Raw genomic sequence first — 8,500 nt, forward strand, 5'->3', positions numbered from 1 at the left:
CTGCCGAATTTTGTGACGTTTTGGCAAAAGGCGTGGCTATTAAGGTGCTGAAAAGTCCGATTGTACTCTGTGGCAACAAAAGCTCCGGCAACATGACTCAGATCATCCTATCTTCTCGAAGTTGTACACATTTGAGGATACTTCAGCCCTGAAGACATCTACCAACTTATTTTATATCGTAGTAGTAGCGCCACCAACTGGTAAAAGCTAATACAAGTTATTTTCTTGGATGTTTTTCTCCGTGCAACTCAACAAGGTCGCCCTCATATATGCTCGGATGACTGTTTCGGCCATGAGGATGTCACAATACGAAATTCGTGATTTTTCGTGAAAAGTTGTGGGAGTGGCATTGCACTGTTCGGCAATAAAACAAAGCTGATTATGAGGTTCTAAATATGAACGACAACTCGTAAAACTTTACACACACATCAGGCCGAGCAAATTTATCAATATTTTATACGTTAGTTGTGCAGCTTTTTTGAAATGGCTCGCCATGGCCCTCGAGAAATGTTAAAAAAAAGCAGCTCTGGTTGAGTGTTTCACCTCGCTTTTTGTAAATTTTATGGAGTACAGTGAACCCTCGGTTATCGCGGTTAATGGGGACCGAGACCACCCGCGAAAACTGAAAATCCGCGAAGTAGCGGCGCACCTTCAAAAATGCTTAAAAAAAATATACAATATATATAATAAATATATATATATATATATATATATATATATATATATATATATATATATATACGGGGAGAGAGAGAGTGAAATTCATGTTATAACAAAAAAACCAAATTATTATTAAAACGTATTATTTTTTTATTCCCCAGCCATTCTTTTTGTATTTATTTAATTACTCCGACTTTTACCTGCTGGTACGCCGTCCGGTGTGCCCTGTGAAATGAAAGGTGGCATTCTTTATTTATTTATTCATTTATTCATTCATAACTGACAGCCTCGCGCTCCGCTCGTGCCCGGGCAGAAGAGGTGCTCCAATTTGGCTTAACTGTGACACACGCCCGTCCTCCTCCGTCCGGAGCTTCCATTCGGTTAAACTTAGGGGCCGCTTGGCACCGCCCGTGCCCGGGGAAGGTGCTCCTCTTCGGCTTACTGTGACGCGAGCATGCCCTCCTCCTCCGGAGCTTCCATTCGGTTAAACTTAGGGGCCGCTTGGAACCGCCCGTGCCCGGGGAAGGTGCTCCTCTTCGGCTTACTGTGACGCGAGCATGCCCTCCTCCTCCGGAGCTTCCATTCGGTTAAACTTAGGGGCCGCTTGGCACCGCCCGTGCCCGGGGAAGGTGCTCCTCTACGGCTTAACTGCCACGCACGCTGGCCGGAGCTCTGGTACGGTCCGAACCGCGCGAAACGTCGCCACCGATCGTGTCCGGGGGAACGTGCTCTTCTTCGTCCACTCTCCTCTTCGCCCACGCTCTTCTTCGGCGCACGCCGGCCGTCTAACCGCTCCAGCGCCCCGTCGTGCCGCTCGGCGAAACTACAATGCCCCCGAATATTTTTTAGACCCGCGAAGCACTGAACCTGCGAAAGGTGAACCGCGAAGTAGCGAGGGTTCACTGTATGTATAAGACCAAGACCTACAAAAAAGTCTCTTGGAGCAATGAGCTAGGTTTTACAGGAAGTCGGCCATTTTGAATTTACTTAAAAGGGGGCGGGTCACCACAATGGACTTTGTGTAGAAATTATTATTGGGGCCCGAGCAGCGACCGCGGCGAGGTCCCTATTGTTTTTGTAGAAAATATTATTACTTTTATTATTATTATTATTATTATTATTAGGGCCTGAGCAGCGACCGCTGCGAAGTCCCTATTGTTTTTGTAGAAATTATTATTATTATTTTTCCGATTGTTCGATCGCATTTTTGACCCCCGAAACATGCACAAAAACTCACCAAACCTGGCAGTCTCATCGGGCATGGCGAAAAATTTGATATTTTAACGTCTAATATGAACAGGAAGTGAGTTCTGAATTTTTGAAAGTCCGACTTTTGCCCTTTTTTGCATGTTTACAGGGGTCATTCTTTTGCACCCTGATCCTAAAGGCTTCATCTGATTGCCTTAAAATTCTGTCTGTAGCATCTGAAGACCTGGGACAAACACTGGGGCTAAAATTTTTTGTTTCCGAAATACTATATGACGGGGGCGGGGCATCAAAGTTTTCACTTAAGATTTCCTTCGCCGCAATGGACAAAATGCTTAATAACTCTCCTGCACATGCTGCTAAAAATCCAAAACTTCACATGTACATAAAGAGTCTGTACCTGAAGACATCTATATGTTTATATTCAGTTATACACCTTGCGCCAATCAATATCATTTTTTACATTTTGACGTACTGCACGGTGCCCTTTTAACGAATCTGATTGAAAATTGGCTAGAAAAGACTCAAGACATTGATCTTACTCTATCCCTATTTTTGTGACTTTCCTTCGAAGGGCGTGGCTATTACGGTGCCGCAGAGTCTGATTATTCTCCGTGGCAACAAAAGTTCCTGCAAAATGATTCAGATGATCCATCTTCTCGAAATTTTTCACATTTGAGGATATTCAGGCCCTGAAGACGGCTGCCAACTTATTTTTGATCGCAGTGGTAGCGCCACCAACTGGTTAAAACAAATATAAATTATTTTCGTTGATGTTTTTCTCCGGGCATGTTAACAAAATCTACCTTATATTTGCTCGGATGAGTGTTTAGGCCTTGAGCATGTCACAATACGAAAGTCTTTCGCCTTCTTCAGAGTGTCACATGATGGTGTCTTGTGACCCGCCTTTATCAGCTGATGTTCCATGAGGGCGTGACTTACCTGTCACAAGAATGAAGGCAAGTCACGCCCCCCGCTGTCCGTTCACTCCGCCAAGATGCTGGTCCAGGTGGTAGAGAGGATGAAGGCTCCCTTGTCTCTGTTCATGGTTTTTATGCCTCGCTTGCAGATCTCAATGGCCTCTCTGATCCAGCGCTGTTGTTTGTTCTCTTCTGTGTGGATGACCCTGCCCTTCTCCCGGTCCATGATGTGGTTTTCCCTTTTGCAGTGGTCAGTGATTGCTGATTTGTAATGTTCATGTTGTGCTTGTTCTTTTACTGCTCTGATTTTTTTCATTTTTTTGACAGGTAAGTCACACCCTCATGGAACATCAGCTCAAGACACCATCATGCGACACTCTGAAGTAGGCGAAAGACTCGCCGAAACATGTCAGGTAAAAAATTAACCTAAAACATAATTGTCTGCTTTTAATGAATCAGTCAAATATCAATAATAAGAAGACAAAATGAACCTAATACAAATAAATGAATGCTTAATAACTCCCCTGCACATGCTCCTAAAAATCCAAACCTTCACCTGTAAATAAAACGTCCCGACCTGAAGACATCTTAATGTTATTATTTTGTTATACACACAGTGCCGCCAAGTGGAATCAAAAATTTGTTTTTATTTTAATTTTCACGTACTGCACGGTGCCCTTTTGACGAATCCGACTGAAAATTAGTCAGAAAAGACTCAAGACAATGATCTTACTCTCTGCCGAATTTTGTGACGTTTTGGCAAAAGGCGTGGCTATTAAGGTGCTGAAAAGTCCGATTGTACTCTGTGGCAACAAAAGCTCCGGCAACATGACTCAGATCATCCTATCTTCTCGAAGTTGTACACATTTGAGGATACTTCAGCCCTGAAGACATCTACCAACTTATTTTATATCGTAGTAGTAGCGCCACCAACTGGTAAAAGCTAATACAAGTTATTTTCTTGGATGTTTTTCTCCGTGCAACTCAACAAGGTCGCCCTCATATATGCTCGGATGACTGTTTCGGCCATGAGGATGTCACAATACGAAATTCGTGATTTTTCGTGAAAAGTTGTGGGAGTGGCATTGCACTGTTCGGCAATAAAACAAAGCTGATTATGAGGTTCTAAATATGAACGACAACTCGTAAAACTTTACACACACATCAGGCCGAGCAAATTTATCAATATTTTATACGTTAGTTGTGCAGCTTTTTTGAAATGGCTCGCCATGGCCCTCGAGAAATGTTAAAAAAAAGCAGCTCTGGTTGAGTGTTTCACCTCGCTTTTTGTAAATTTTATGGAGTACAGTGAACCCTCGGTTATCGCGGTTAATGGGGACCGAGACCACCCGCGAAAACTGAAAATCCGCGAAGTAGCGGCGCACCTTCAAAAATGCTTAAAAAAAATATACAATATATATAATAAATATATATATATATATATATATATATATATATATATATATATATATATATATACGGGGAGAGAGAGAGTGAAATTCATGTTATAACAAAAAAACCAAATTATTATTAAAACGTATTATTTTTTTATTCCCCAGCCATTCTTTTTGTATTTATTTAATTACTCCGACTTTTACCTGCTGGTATGCCGTCCGGTGTGCCCTGTGAAATGAAAGGTGGCATTCTTTATTTATTTATTCATTTATTCATTCATAACTGACAGCCTCGCGCTCCGCTCGTGCCCGGGCAGAAGAGGTGCTCCAATTTGGCTTAACTGTGACACACGCCCGTCCTCCTCCGTCCGGAGCTTCCATTCGGTTAAACTTAGGGGCCGCTTGGCACCGCCCGTGCCCGGGGAAGGTGCTCCTCTTCGGCTTACTGTGACGCGAGCATGCCCTCCTCCTCCGGAGCTTCCATTCGGTTAAACTTAGGGGCCGCTTGGAACCGCCCGTGCCCGGGGAAGGTGCTCCTCTTCGGCTTACTGTGACGCGAGCATGCCCTCCTCCTCCGGAGCTTCCATTCGGTTAAACTTAGGGGCCGCTTGGCACCGCCCGTGCCCGGGGAAGGTGCTCCTCTACGGCTTAACTGCCACGCACGCTGGCCGGAGCTCTGGTACGGTCCGAACCGCGCGAAACGTCGCCACCGATCGTGTCCGGGGGAACGTGCTCTTCTTCGTCCACTCTCCTCTTCGCCCACGCTCTTCTTCGGCGCACGCCGGCCGTCTAACCGCTCCAGCGCCCCGTCGTGCCGCTCGGCGAAACTACAATGCCCCCGAATATTTTTTAGACCCGCGAAGCACTGAACCTGCGAAAGGTGAACCGCGAAGTAGCGAGGGTTCACTGTATGTATAAGACCAAGACCTACAAAAAAGTCTCTTGGAGCAATGAGCTAGGTTTTACAGGAAGTCGGCCATTTTGAATTTACTTAAAAGGGGGCGGGTCACCACAATGGACTTTGTGTAGAAATTATTATTGGGGCCCGAGCAGCGACCGCGGCGAGGTCCCTATTGTTTTTGTAGAAAATATTATTACTTTTATTATTATTATTATTATTATTATTAGGGCCTGAGCAGCGACCGCTGCGAAGTCCCTATTGTTTTTGTAGAAATTATTATTATTATTTTTCCGATTGTTCGATCGCATTTTTGACCCCCGAAACATGCACAAAAACTCACCAAACCTGGCAGTCTCATCGGGCATGGCGAAAAATTTGATATTTTAACGTCTAATATGAACAGGAAGTGAGTTCTGAATTTTTGAAAGTCCGACTTTTGCCCTTTTTTGCATGTTTACAGGGGTCATTCTTTTGCACCCTGATCCTAAAGGCTTCATCTGATTGCCTTAAAATTCTGTCTGTAGCATCTGAAGACCTGGGACAAACACTGGGGCTAAAATTTTTTGTTTCCGAAATACTATATGACGGGGGCGGGGCATCAAAGTTTTCACTTAAGATTTCCTTCGCCGCAATGGACAAAATGCTTAATAACTCTCCTGCACATGCTGCTAAAAATCCAAAACTTCACATGTACATAAAGAGTCTGTACCTGAAGACATCTATATGTTTATATTCAGTTATACACCTTGCGCCAATCAATATCATTTTTTACATTTTGACGTACTGCACGGTGCCCTTTTAACGAATCTGATTGAAAATTGGCTAGAAAAGACTCAAGACATTGATCTTACTCTATCCCTATTTTTGTGACTTTCCTTCGAAGGGCGTGGCTATTACGGTGCCGCAGAGTCTGATTATTCTCCGTGGCAACAAAAGTTCCTGCAAAATGATTCAGATGATCCATCTTCTCGAAATTTTTCACATTTGAGGATATTCAGGCCCTGAAGACGGCTGCCAACTTATTTTTGATCGCAGTGGTAGCGCCACCAACTGGTTAAAACAAATATAAATTATTTTCGTTGATGTTTTTCTCCGGGCATGTTAACAAAATCTACCTTATATTTGCTCGGATGAGTGTTTAGGCCTTGAGCATGTCACAATACGAAAGTCTTTCGCCTTCTTCAGAGTGTCACATGATGGTGTCTTGTGACCCGCCTTTATCAGCTGATGTTCCATGAGGGCGTGACTTACCTGTCACAAGAATGAAGGCAAGTCACGCCCCCCGCTGTCCGTTCACTCCGCCAAGATGCTGGTCCAGGTGGTAGAGAGGATGAAGGCTCCCTTGTCTCTGTTCATGGTTTTTATGCCTCGCTTGCAGATCTCAATGGCCTCTCTGATCCAGCGCTGTTGTTTGTTCTCTTCTGTGTGGATGACCCTGCCCTTCTCCCGGTCCATGATGTGGTTTTCCCTTTTGCAGTGGTCAGTGATTGCTGATTTGTAATGTTCATGTTGTGCTTGTTCTTTTACTGCTCTGATTTTTTTCATTTTTTTGACAGGTAAGTCACACCCTCATGGAACATCAGCTCAAGACACCATCATGCGACACTCTGAAGTAGGCGAAAGACTCGCCGAAACATGTCAGGTAAAAAATTAACCTAAAACATAATTGTCTGCTTTTAATGAATCAGTCAAATATCAATAATAAGAAGACAAAATGAACCTAATACAAATAAATGAATGCTTAATAACTCCCCTGCACATGCTCCTAAAAATCCAAACCTTCACCTGTAAATAAAACGTCCCGACCTGAAGACATCTTAATGTTATTATTTTGTTATACACACAGTGCCGCCAAGTGGAATCAAAAATTTGTTTTTATTTTAATTGTCACGTACTGCACGATGCCCTTTCGACGAATCCGACTGAAAATTAGTCAGAAAAGACTCAAGACAATGATCTTACTCTCTGCCGAATTTTGTGACGTTTTGGCAAAAGGCGTGGCTATTACGGTGCTGAAAAGTCCGATTGTACTCTGTGGCAACAAAAGCTCCAGCAACATGACTCAGATGATCCTATCTTCTCGAAGTTGCACACATTTGAGGATACTTCAGCCCTGAAGACATCTACCAACTTATTTTTCATCGTAGTAGTAGCGCCCCCAACTGGTAAAAGCTAATACAAGTTATTTTCTTGGATGTTTTTCTCCGTGCAACTCAACAAGGTCGCCCTCATATATGCTCGGATGACTGTTTCGGCCATGAGGATGTCACAATACGAAATTCGTGATTTTTCGTGAAAAGTTGTGGGAGTGGCATTGCACTGTTCAGCAATAAAACAAAGCTGATTATGAGGTTCTAAATATGAACGACAACTCGTAAAACTTTACACACACATCAGGCCGAGCAAATTTATCAATATTTTATACGTTAGTTGTGCAGCTTTTTTGAAATGGCTCGCCATGGCCCTCGAGAAATGTTAAAAAAAAGCAGCTCTGGTTGAGTGTTTCACCTCGCTTTTTGTAAATTTTATGGAGTACAGTGAACCCTCGGTTATCGCGGTTAATGGGGACCGAGACCACCCGCGAAAACTGAAAATCCGCGAAGTAGCGGCGCACCTTCAAAAATGCTTAAAAAAAATATACAATATATATAATAAATATATAAATATATATATATATATATATATATATATATATATATATATATATATACGGGGAGAGAGAGAGTGAAATTCATGTTATAACAAAAAAAACAAATTATTATTAAAACGGATTATTTTTTTATTCCCCAGCCATTCTTTTTGTATTTATTTAATTACTCCGACTTTTACCTGCTGGTACGCCGTCCGGTGTGCCCTGTGAAATGAAAGGTGGCATTCTTTATTTATTTATTCATTTATTCATTCATAACTGACAGCCTCGCGCTCCGCTCGTGCCCGGGCAGAAGAGGTGCTCCAATTTGGCTTAACTGTGACACACGCCCGTCCTCCTCCCCCGGAGCTTCCATTCGGTTAAACTTAGGGGCCGCTTGGCACCGCCCGTGCCCGGGGAAGGTGCTCCTCTTCGGCTTACTGTGACGCGAGCATGCCCTCCTCCTCCGGAGCTTCCATTCGGTTAAACTTAGGGGCCGCTTGGAACCGCCCGTGCCCGGGGAAGGTGCTCCTCTTCGGCTTACTGTGACGCGAGCATGCCCTCCTCCTCCGGAGCTTCCATTCGGTTAAACTTAGGGGCCGCTTGGCACTGCCCGTGCCCGGGGAAGGTGCTCCTCTACGGCTTAACTGCCACGCACGCTGGCCGGAGCTCTGGTACGGTCCGAACCGCGCGAAACGTCGCCACCGATCGTGTCCGGGGGAACGTGCTCTTCTTCGTCCACTCTCCTCTTCGCCCACGCTCTTCTTCGGCGCACGCCGGCCGTCTAACC

The sequence above is a fragment of the Idiotropiscis lumnitzeri genome, unplaced genomic scaffold (assembly GCF_059441095.1).
Source record: "Idiotropiscis lumnitzeri isolate Australia: NSW breed Sydney's pygmy pipehorse unplaced genomic scaffold, RoL_Ilum_1.0 HiC_scaffold_76, whole genome shotgun sequence".
Lineage (NCBI taxonomy): Eukaryota > Metazoa > Chordata > Actinopteri > Syngnathiformes > Syngnathidae > Idiotropiscis > Idiotropiscis lumnitzeri.